Source organism: Miniopterus natalensis, chromosome 19 (assembly GCF_054644295.1).
Source record: "Miniopterus natalensis isolate mMinNat1 chromosome 19, mMinNat1.hap1, whole genome shotgun sequence".
Taxonomy (NCBI): domain Eukaryota; kingdom Metazoa; phylum Chordata; class Mammalia; order Chiroptera; family Miniopteridae; genus Miniopterus; species Miniopterus natalensis.
In genome coordinates, this window is record NC_142099.1 from 33180238 (window position 1) to 33192679 (window position 12442).

Consider the following 12442-nt stretch of genomic DNA (forward strand, 5'->3'; position numbering starts at 1 on the left):
GACTGTCTTATTTAATAATCCATTTCATCCTTGGTCAGGTCTATTTACTGCAGTTATTCCTTACTTTGAAGCACTGAAGACTTACAAAGACTAACCTCTTCCTGTCCATCCCCCACATGCCGTAAAGCTCAACTCAATAATTTCAGTAAGTGCCAACTCCAGCAGTCATAAGACTATAAAAATCCAAAGTAGCTCTGCTCTGGAAAAAGTTGGGAGTCTCTGGAACTGCGAATTACATCAGTATCCAAGAAAGATACCAGAAAAAGTTTAAAGGAACTCTTCTTAAGCACTTGAGGCTCAAGTAGAAAGCTTAGGTAAGTAAAAGCAGCCTGAAAGCTTTAAAGTAGAAGAGAAGGCCAGGGAACTGAGCACAGCATTTGAAGATGAGCTCGAGCTGAAGAATGGCTACAGAGCATGTCTGCCGTACAGGACGAGAGGTAGCAGAGTAAGTCAGCCAATACTAATGAAAAATTCCAAAGGACTGCTTAAAACCATTCAAGGAAGAAATTTGAAGTCAATCAAGTTAAGAGAGCCTGTCAGTAAAGTAGAGCCTTTGTAATTAAAAATTAAACTAAAACTAAGCTTACTTACATTTTGGTATATTACCCCATCCAATGAATTTCCTCACTTTCTACTCATTTTCCAGTGAAAACAGCCTTCAAAAACAAAGCTCAAATACTTTTTCAGACATACAAAAGATGAAAGAATTCATTACCAGCAGATTGGTACTACAAGAAATGTTATTCAGCCCTTGATGGGTGGCTCAGTTGGTTGGAGCATCATCCCATACACCAAAAAGGTTGTGGGTTTGATTCCTGGTCAGGGCACATACATAGTTTGGGAGTTCTATCCCTGGTTGGGGTGCATATGGAAGGCAGCCAATTGATGTTTCTCTCTCTCTCCTTTCCTCTCTCTCTAAAATCAATAGTATTAAAAAACAAAAACAAAAACAAAAAACAAAACAAAAAAAACGTATCCTTGGGTAAGGATTAAAAACAAAGAAATATTATTCACATAATAAAATATTATACAACAAAAAAGCTATAATTGCATGCATCAAGCTAAGTCAATCTCACGAACATAATAATTAATGAAAAAACAAGTAACAAATGAGTATGTGCTGTATGATCCACTTATATGAAGACATAAGCAAAAATAAGCTATATTCTTTAGGGATGCCAACATCCCTAAAGTTTAACACTTGTTAAACTGTAAAAGAGAAATGATTACAAAAATCAGGACAGTGTTATGCAGAAGGGGAAGAAGAGACGTGTGACAGGGAGGAGCATATAGAAAACAACATTCTATTCTTTAAACTGGGTGGTGGTTACACTAGGGTTTGCTTTAACTTTAGTATATAGTATATCAAATCATGAAATTGACATTCTCATGTGTCAAACCTGTCAACCACTTGTTGTTGGTGCCAGTTCAACACCAACAGGAAGCACCAGTTTGAGATGCAGTGAAGAAGAAACCCTTATTCAGTGCAAGAGAGCTCAACTGTGACATACTACAGTTGTGAAAACAGCCCAGCTGAGGCAGCCCTGGGGCCAGGCCCCTCTCTGGCTAGATAGCTCTGCTCTCCTCCATGCCACTCCGTTTTGCACTGTGCTGGTCTGTTCTGCTCTAGTCTGCTCCATTCTGTGCCAGTCTGCTCTGGCTTACGCTGGTCAGTTTTTCTCTGGGAAGACACTTCCAATAGTTCAGCTCCAGCTACAGGTCTTCATTGGAAAAGGAAAGGGTGCAGCGAGAGCCAGAGAGGACCTTAATTATACAGACAGAGGTTCCCACCCCTGGTCCCTGATTAGTCCATCATCATGCAAATGAAGACTCCAAATTGTCATAGTTTGATTGGTCCAAAGGGCACTGTCCTGATTGGTCAGAATAGAGTTGCTCTGATTGGTTGGTGAAGAAGTTGATTGGGATATAGCTTTGCAGTCCATTGGATGGAGAAAGCTTCAGTCCTATTGGTTGAAATAGGATTCCAAGAACTCCTTAATAAGGGCTGTTTCAGCTAGCAGAAAGGCAGTGCAGGCAAGCAGTTCAGTGTGAAGGCAAAGAGTTCAGTGCAGGCTTTGCCTTGAAGTGCAGTTTGTGTGAGCGGCCCCTGTACAGAAATGGCTACTAGAATCTGCTTTTAAAAATTTGAGCCCAGTTAGCCACCAGAAGCCCTTCTTAGTAGGTACCTTCTTTCTCAGGGTTTACAAATTTAAGCAAATATTGACAATTTCACATGGTTCAATATAAAATATATGTATGCATGTATTTATGCAATATGATCTGTGTATGATATAATTCACCATAAAAAATGAAAAAAGAAAGAAGCACTGGATAGGAATCAGGAAACCTAGGATCTAAGATAACTAATTGAGCTCCAACCTGGATTCTAAGATCACACAGGAGCCCTTTAGCCCTGCTTCTATAGAGATAGAAGCAGTGTAGACTGGTGGTTAAATGCTAGGGCTTTGAAGACAGGAAGACCTGCCTTTGAATTCTGGCTCTGCCACTTTTGAGCTGCATCCCTATGACCTGGTTAATTAATTTGTTGAGGAGTTTACTTCCTTATTTGTAAAATAGCTGTAGTAGTACCCACCTGTATATATGTATATATACACCTACATTTATATTATTTATATTTATATTTATATTTATATTTATATTTATATTTATATTTATATTTATATTTATATAAAACAGGTTAACAGTGTATATAAATTGCTTTGCACAATGTCCGGCACTTTTTAAATAACTGATTGATGTTACTCATGTTATCGGATTGAAAAAGCACAAGACTATGCAAGCACTATGTCTATTTTTATTCTCTTAGGTGTCCACGTTAGTCCATTATCATTTATCACAAAGGCATAACTGTCACCTTGACAACACTGGAGGCAGAGTAGCCAGCAGGAGCTAGAACCACCACTGCCTTACACATAGTGTCAATGTGAACACAAAGACTGAGTTTCTCAACAGCGAATTAAACCATACTCTTCCTAACCCCAACCTCCTAGTACAAAATTGAGATTCTCGAAATCAAAAAGTCACCTGGGGGTCACTAATCAAATTCCCTTGATTAGGAGACAAAGAACCAAAAACAAAAACAAAATCCAAGCCACCTTTCCAGGAGATCTAACTGTGCCCATGAGGATCAGTCAGTTAAGACTTCCAGGGTCCTAGAGGCTGCAAGGTACCAGGTCCTTTTTTAGACACAGCTGCAGGCTGCTCAGATCAGGGTGGATTTCTGCCTCATCAAGGCCAGCAGGATTAAATTTTCTACTCTAAAACTTTTTTTAAAATTTGAAGTTGTGCTATTTCTATTTAAAACATTGAAAAATAAAGAGAAAGTGGTAGATATTTGTTGCAGAAACAAGATGGACTGTGCCAATGGTCCTCACTCCACCCTCACAAGTCACATCACCTCATTCCCATTAGCAAGAGGCACCAAAAGCTATAAGCTCAGTTTAAATCTGGAACCTAAAGGAAAGTTAAAATCTTTGGCTTATTTTATTTTCAGACTTAACCAGTTTAGTTTAAAAGAAATAGGCATGTAGAGAAGGCAAATTATGTTAAAATATAAGCATAGTATAGCTCTCTTTCAAATTTTAGGTGACAAGACCAAGTTTTATGTTATAGCGTGGCTGGTGCTATTGGGTAAATTAAGGGGCAGAAACAGTCTTCCCAAAATTCAAAGCCAAGTGCCCACCTGCATCTTAAACAAAATACCTATGATGTGCTCAGTCCGTAATGTCCTACATAGCTGGGTCTAACCTCTGGACCACTGTTTTCTTGACTTAATCAATCATCAATACAAAAACTTCCCTTGGTATCTCTACCATAAATTACACCTCAGTACTATTCCAGAAACTCAAAAAGAAATTATGCACTAATTTTAAAAGTCAAAATGAAAATAAATACTAAGACTGAGCATACACATTACTTTTCCCCCATTTAGTTCACATTGTCTTTTACTCAGAGGTTGCACTTTTTAAGATGATGCTTTCATGACTATGTGTGATTCAAGCTGCAGTGGCTTGACTAATTATCTATGACTACTTACTTCATGTAGTGATGCTGATAAACCCCACAAACTGTGGCCCAGAGTGAAGTGGTTTTGTGAATGTTGAGCGACTTTGTGAAGACCATCCATAAAGGTGATCAATATGAAAGAATGTCAACTGTAACTGAAAAATTAAAAATTAATTAATTTTTTAAAGAAGAAAGTACTGTATATAGTCTTCTTAATCCAAGACCTTGTATTAAAAAGGCCCTTGTGAGCTTCCAGTCAGGGCGGTGGCACAGGAAAATGCTATATTTGGAACATCTTACAACCACATAAAAATTACAACTAAACACAGAACTACCATTCAGAATGGCCTGAAATCTAGCTGAACAGAAGTCCTACAACTAAGAATAAGCCATGTAAAGAATGGTAGGAGAAGCAGAAATCTATAACTGGTCCCACACCCAGACCACACCAGAGAACCATCCAACCACCTCCACAAATGACACACCCAAAGGGCAGTCTTGGCAGGAACCAGAGCCCCACTAAAGTGAATCCTGCCCCATAGGATCAGCCCCTCCCTGCACAACACTGTAGTCACAACCAATCAGCCTAAGGGTCAGTCCCTCCCAATGACATGCCAACAGCAACCAAGGCTCAACTACAATAGGAGAGCACGCATAACCTACATAAGAGACACACCTGAAACTGCTGGCTCAGGTGACCAAAGAGATTGTGCCACTGGGCCCCACAGATACACCTACTACATAAGGCCACTCTACCAAGACCAGGAGACAGAGCAAATCTACCTAATACACAGAAGCAAACACAAGGAGACAGCCAAAATGGGAAGACAAAAAAGTACGTTCCAAATGAAAGAACAGAACAAAACTCCAGAAAAAGAAATAAACAAAATGGAGACAAGCAATCTACCAGATGCAGAGTTCAAAACACTGGTTATAAGGATGCTCAATGATCTCAGTGAGAACTTCAAGAAAGAGATAGAACAGTAAAAAGAGAGAGAGAACATATAAAAGAAAAAACACTTAGAAATGAAGAATACATTACAGGGAATCGACAGTAGGTTAGATGAAGCAGAGGATGCAATCAGCAATTTGGAAGATAAAAAAGCAGGAAGCACCCAATCAGAGCAGTAAAAAGAAAAAAGAATCCAAAAAAATAAGAATAGTTTAAGGGGCCTCCAGGACAACATCAAACATACCAACATTTGCATCATAGGGGTACGAGAAGTAGAAGAAAGAGAGCAAGGAATTGAAAACCTATTTGAAGAAATAATGATAGAAAACTTCCCTGATCTGGCGAAGAAAATAGACTTACAAGCCCAAGAAACACAGAGTCCCAAACAAGAGGAACTCAAATAGGCCCACACATCATAATTAAAATGCCAAAGGTTAAAGACAAAGAGAGAATCTTAAAAGTGCAAGAGAAAAGCAGTTAGCTACCTACATGGAAGGTCCCATACAACTGTCAGCTGATTTCTCAACAGAAACTTTGCAGGCCAGAAGGGAGTGGCAAGAAATATGCAAAGTGATGAAGAGCAAGGGCCTACCATTGAGGTTACTCTACCCAGCAAAGCTATCATTTAGAATGGAAGAAGACATAAAGAGCTTCCCAGATTCCCCCGCCTCCTAAAAAAAGCTAAAGGAGTTCATCACCACCAGACCAGTATTACAAGAAATGTTAAAGGGTCTTCTTTAAGAAGAAGAAAATAAAAAATATGAATAATAAAATGGCAATAAATACATACCTATCAACAATTACTTTAAATGCAAATGGATTAAATGCTCCAATAAAAAGACATATAGTGACTAAGTGGATAACAAAACAAGACCCTTCTATATGCTGTGTACAAGAGAGTCGCTTCAGATCTAAAAACACACATAGACTGAAAGTAAAAGGATGGAAAAAAATACTTCATGAAAATGGAAACAAAACAAAACAAAAAGCTGGGTTAGCAATACTTACACCAGGCAAAACAGACTTTGAAACAAAAGCAATAAGAAGAGAAAAAGAAGGACCCAGCAACTCTACTTCTGGGTGTTTATCTAAAGAAATCCAAAAGACTACATCAAAAAGACATACATCCATATGTTCATTGCAGCATTATTTACAACAGTCAAGATGTGGAAGCAACCTTTGTCCATCAATAGATGAGTGAGTAAAGAAGTGCGTATACACATTGGAATGTGACTCAGCCATAAGAAAGAATGAAGCCTTGACATCTGCAACAGCATGGATAGGCCTAGAGAGTATTATACTGAGTGAAATAAGTCAGACAGAGAAAGACAAATGCCAAGTTATTTCATTTATATGTGGAATCTAAAAAACAAAATAAATGAAGCAGCACAAAAACAGACTCATAAATAAAGAGAACAGTTTGACAACTGGCAGATGGGAAGGGGGTTGGGGGACAGGGTGAAAAAGGTGATTTAGAAGTACAACAGTTACAGAGTAGTCACAGGGATGTAAAGCACAGCATAGGGAATATAGTCAATAATATTGTAATAACTATATATGGTGTCAGGTGGGTACTAGATTATTAAGATGATCACTTTGTAAGTTATATAAATGTTTAATCATGGGGTTGTATGCCTGAAACTAATATAATATTCCATGTCAACTATAATTGAAAGATAAAAACATATTAAAAATAAATAAAATTATTTTAATAGAAAAGAAAAAGGCCCTTGCTCCTCAGTTGCACTGGCCAAAACTCACCTTGGTTGTTTCATTGTTACTCGCAAAGACCAACTCCACAAGAGACTCCTTCCTCATAACATGGTTGCTGAGCTCTGGGTGCTGCTGACAGTTTTAACTGATCTAACCAGATGGCAGCCGCGAATGAATGAAGAAAGGCCCCTTAGAACAGCAAGATTACACTTACAAAGATGTCAGAGTGACAGCGAGTCAGGAGTATAAAGGATGGGTTTTAACCACAGACCCAGTCTCAGCCAGTATTGTCCTCGTGAACTTCCTTGAAGATGGCAGCATGTCTGTGACCAGAATTATGGGACATGCTGTGCAGACTGTTGAAACTGTGAATGAAGGGGACCATGGGGTGAGAGGGAAGCTCATGCATTTGTTCAGGTCAGGAGACTGCCAGGCATACAACCTTCAGGATCTGGAAAATGGAAAGAATAGCCTAAAAAAAAATGGCTTGAGAAGAACCGCAATCCTGCCACTGAACACCGAGATTCATCCAGGACTCTCTGTGTGGCTGTGGTCCTGACTAGAGGCCCATCGTATGGCCCAGGAAACTGCAGCAGTTCTGATGAGACTATCCTGTCGCGTGTTCAGGATCTTTTATTCAAGGACATCTTGCAGCCTTCCAGTGAGAGGCCAAGGACTACGGATCACTGAAGTAAGGCTTCTCTTTTTTTTTTTTCCTTTATAAAATGTCTTGAATGTTAAGGCCATCATATTATGGGACTTTAAAGGCACACAAATATGTGTGTGAGTTTTAATTTGTTGTTTTGGTAAAATCAAAGATGTGGATTATGAGTGCTAATAAACAAGTGAACTGTGGCAAGGATAACATCACATGCAACAAAATTAGCACAGGGACATCAGAATTGTTTAAGTCTTTTCTTTCGATGGGGCTCTATCTCCATTTTTGTTTCATTTGCAAGAAATGTATTTTGAACAAATGCAACATTACATTAATATAAAGTGTATTAAGTCCTTTGCACTAACTATATGTGTCTGTTTAAATATTTATTTCTTTATTTATCGGTGTAATGATGAAACTGGTTGAAACTTGAAAGTTTTGACTGCTGGTAAAAATCTTCACACGTAAGCTTTAACTCTCAAAGCCTTTTAAGTGGGAACAGGCTGATATCTCTGAGGAAAAAGGTAAATGTAACAGGTATCCTGCAGCTGAATTCAACTCAGTTCCGTTGCCTGGTCCCCATTTCTCAGGTGAGGCTTCACTGAGGGGAGAGTGCAGGAAGCGTGCCTCGCTACACCTGACCCATGGAAGCCAGTCAGGGCTGGGCCTCCATATGGAGGCTTCTGGCCTAGAAAGGCATCTCAGATAACTAGTTTGGGGATTTTTTTCATGGGCATGTCTAGAATGAACCCAAGGTCATGTTAGATTAGAACTCCGAGGTCCTGACTCCCTAGGACAGGAATCAACAAAATTTGGGCCCTTGGGAGAAATCCAGCCTGTTGCGTCCGTTTGTTAAAGTTTTATTGGAACACACTTGCTAGTTTATGTTTTATGTGCACCTGCTGCTTAGACATAATGGCAGAGTTGAGCATTGCGACAGAACCCGTATGGATTGTATTTAAGAAAAATATGGCCCTTTACAGAAAGTCCTTCCCTCACAACTTTAAAGTTCCACGATCCTATAAGTGAAATTTAGTGCACAGCCTTTCTCCTTGTGACCCTAGAATGTCTTTGCAAAGCAAATAGGGGAAGGGAAATAAAATTAAATTTAGCATGGAAAAGATTGACAAAATGCTGAGGCCTTGGGAGTAAACCATGTAGGAAATTGTTCACAGCATTATTCGGGCTTGGTCCTTGGTGCAAGGACAGGTGCATTGGTGTTGGTAGATTTTCTGTCCAACTAATGAGCTGCGGATAGAGATTCTTTCTTGGCAGTTACGTCTTCTGGTTGTTTTAAAGTTTGCCTGAGTGCTGAAGAGGTTAATGATCTGGCTCTGCCACGGAAACCTGCCTGCTTGGGGAGTTGCCCCAGGCAGTTCCTCAGCTAAGATTCTCTCCCAGGAGTTTAACTCAACTGTTTCAGATCCCTCTGCTGGTTCCAGATGCCCAGAAGGAGATTCCCCCCCCAAGTTAGCTGCACTCCCTTGCCAGCTGGAGGCAGTAGCCAGGGTAGTCTTTGAACACATAGGGTATCGAGAATGCTGTTCAAAACAAAGGTTGTTATGATTTTCACTGAGTATTTTTTGGTCCCCTTGGAACAAAGTTTCCAATCTTTGCACTGATTTCTTGCTTTCCCACTGTTCATCTGATTTCCTAATCTCTCCACCTTTTCCTAGAGAAGCTGTTGCTGAAATAGGTATTTCCATGAATTAAGTTTTTTAAAAATCAATGGAAAATTTAAAACATTCAGAGTCATGTTACTTGATGATAACTGCTGGAAATGTCATGATGCCTTAAGCAGGTTTTAGAATGCTGGAGTCAGGTAAGGATTATTAAAAATCCATGCTTACATTTTGGGAGAAATCAGAACAGTAAAGGGCTATAATTGCATATACTTAATTGCTTCTACTGCCAAATATAATTGCATTAACATACAATGATTAACATAAAAAGCTGCACAATTAAATTTATACAACTTGATAGGTTGAAGTTACATCTGTGAAACTATCACCAGAGTGTGTGCTATAAGCATATCTATCACCTCCATAAGTTTTCTCCCGCCTTCTTTATTATTATACAATTGGACTTTATTGTTTAAACAAATTAAAAGATTTTTATTTTATTAAAAAATTATTCTAGTACCCATACATGCTTTATACTTTTGTATATTACTTTCTAATCCTTTAAGAGTTTTTACATAATTGTAATCAGTGTGTATAGTTTTTAAATTTTTCTGTTTCTGTTTTCATAATTTTAATATTAAAGACTATTCTATTATGTTGATAAACCACACTTATCAAAAGACCAACTCCAGCCCTGGCTGGGTGGCTCAGCTGGTTGGGGCATCGTCCTGTACACCAAAAGGTTGTGGGAGCTGGTTGGGGCACATACTCAGGTTGCGGGTTCAATCCTCAGCCTTGATACAAACCTACCGCATGCAGAGCGTCCACCTGGGCTTCTCTGCATCATCCAACAGGACTCGGAGGCAAGGGAACCAAGGCAAATATGAAGCTCTTGCTACCTGCTGGGCGAGTAACAAAGCTCTTAGATCAAGTATCTTAGAGTTAAGTAAAGGTAGGTTTTGGCTCCTCAAACTGTCACAGGAACACAGAGCTTCTTTTAGGGACCTGTTACTCAGAGAACAGAAGCAGGAGCAGCACCTGGTGCTGTGGACTGAACATGCCCCTCCCCCCCAAAAAAATTCATATGTTGAAACCCTAACTCTCAATGTAATGGTTTTGGAATTGGGCCTTTGGGAGGTAATTAGGTTTAAATGAGGTCATGAGGGTGGAAACCTCTTATAAAAAGAGAAAGAGAGACCAGAGCTCTTTCTCCCTCTGCTACATGATGATACCGTAAGAGGGCTATCAATCTACAAGCCAGGAAGAGGGTTCTCACCAGGCTGACCTCAGACTTTCAGACTTAAGAACTGTGAGAAAATAAATTTCTGTAATTTAAGCCACCCAGTCTGTGGTATTTTTTTATGACAACCTGAGCTAAAACACCTGGGAGCTTGTTAGAAATGTTGAATCTCAGACCCTACCCCCAACCTGTTGAATCAGAATCTGCATTTTTATAAGATCTTCAAGTGATTTGCATACTTGCTATATGGCACAAAGTTTGGGAAGCTCTATTTTGGGGACTTACTTCAAAATAAAAACCATCTGGACATTCAATGCCAGGACATAGGTTGCCTGGTGTCAAATTCCTCAGTACACTGCAAACACTGCATTGCTGACCAGTCCTTAAAAACGAAACCTTCAGGCTCAGCTTTCTCTGCTTCTTCGTGACCTCGACTTCATCTTTGAGGTCAGTGGCACCATGTTAAGGTAGAAGTAAACAGGCAGAAGCCAAGCTGTCCTTTGGCAACAGGTGACAGTTGTGTGTGTTTTTTTCAGCTTTATTGAGGACAAACAAAATGTTATATATTTAAAGTATACGACATAAAGACTTGCATACTTTGTGACATGATTACCACAGTCAGGTTAACAGATCCATCACCTCACATAATTATCTTTGTGTGCATGTGGTGAGAACGCTTGAGGTCTACTCTCTTAGCAAATTCCTAGTAGACAACAGTATTATTAACCAGTCACCACGCTGTGCATGAGACCCCCAGGGGCTTATTCATCTCCTAACGGAAAGCTTACACCTACTTTGACAACAGTTCTTTATTGCTGTAAAAACTATGCCTGTCAACCTGACCCTAAAATCGCACATCCATATATTGGAAAGAACAAACTTTAACAGGGACTTGAAAGGAGTGACAATCACGACTAAGTTAAACCGTATCTTTTGACACAGTGAAGGCCACGCATGCAAATTTTCAGCTGCCAGTGTTGCTGGACCACCAGACCTTCCTCTCCCCCTTCCGTTGGCTTTATCAGATTTCCAAGCTCCCCAGGGACACACTGAAGAGATCCAGGAAAAATAGGACACACTTCCACTTTTTTTTTCTTTTTTCTGAATCACACGTGCCTATGCTATTACTTTTATTACTAGACCTGTGTCTAGAGCTAAGTAAGTTATGCTTGGTTTTACTTTATTTTTTAAATTTATCTTTATTTTTGAAAGTATTACAGATGCCTCCCTTTTTCCCCCATTGACCCCTTCTACCCCACTCCCACCCCCACGCCCACCCCCGGCCTTCCCCACACTATTGTCTGTGTCCGTGGGTTATGCATATATGCATATAAGTTCTTGGTTATCTACAGCAAGTAGTTACTGTAATGGACAAAAAAACAGACAATATATCTGGACCTAAACCTAAATGTGAAAATGGACCCACAGGCACACTCTTAACCATTTGCCAAAGAAATATGTTTCAGCGGCTTTCCCATGCAGAGCTGTGGCTTCCAGAGGGGCTGCAGGTCAGTCTCTACTCACGAGCTAGATGCCGCTGGAGCAGCTGGGTCAGGGGACACTGCGGGGAGCTGCAGCCTTCCACGGCGCAGGAGCTTTCCCCGCGGGAAGGCGGCCCATCTTCTCCGCACAGCTCCTCCGCGCCCTAGCCCCCGACCGGCACGGCCCCCGCGCCGCCCGCGCTCCCGCATCCCGGCCGGACAGCGTCGCGCACGGGAACGCGCGCGTTCTTTGCAGCGGTTGGCTGCGTTTCGGGCGGGGACCCAGAAAGCAAGCCCCGGCGGGGGACCCAGAAAGAAAGCCCCGGCGGCCGGCGCGCTCGTCTGCGAGAAGCCGGCCCGGGCGGCGGCCGAGCTCGGGACTGGGGGCCGCAGCCCCGCTGCGCGCGCTCGGGCGGCTCCGGGGCAGCTGCGCGGCCGGCGCTCGGGCGGCCCCTCGGATCTCAGGCTCGCCCCCGGGTCTCAGCCTCGCCCCTTCCTCCGTCCCCCGCCCTCCGCGGCCCCCGCGGCCCGGCCGCCCCGTCGGGCTGGGCTCCGCTCCCGGACCACCTGCGCGCCCCGCCCCGCCCCGCGGCCCCGCGCCGCCCAGGACGACCCCCACCCGGGGCCTCCCCACCCCTGCGCCCCGCAGAAGGTCGCCCCGGCCGGAGGACCGCAGGACCCCTCGCTTGTAAGGTCCAAGCTGGTCTGCAGCCCCCGAGGCGCCGCCCCCCGCCCCAGGGCCCCCGCGAG

At 41.9% G+C, this 12442-nt stretch overlaps 1 pseudogene; it reads left to right on the top strand.

Moving 5' to 3' along the window:
- The first annotated feature begins 6866 nt into the window (after positions 1-6866).
- LOC107539016 (gem-associated protein 6 pseudogene) lies at positions 6867-7356 on the top strand (annotated as a pseudogene).
- The last annotated feature ends 5086 nt before the right edge of the window (positions 7357-12442 follow it).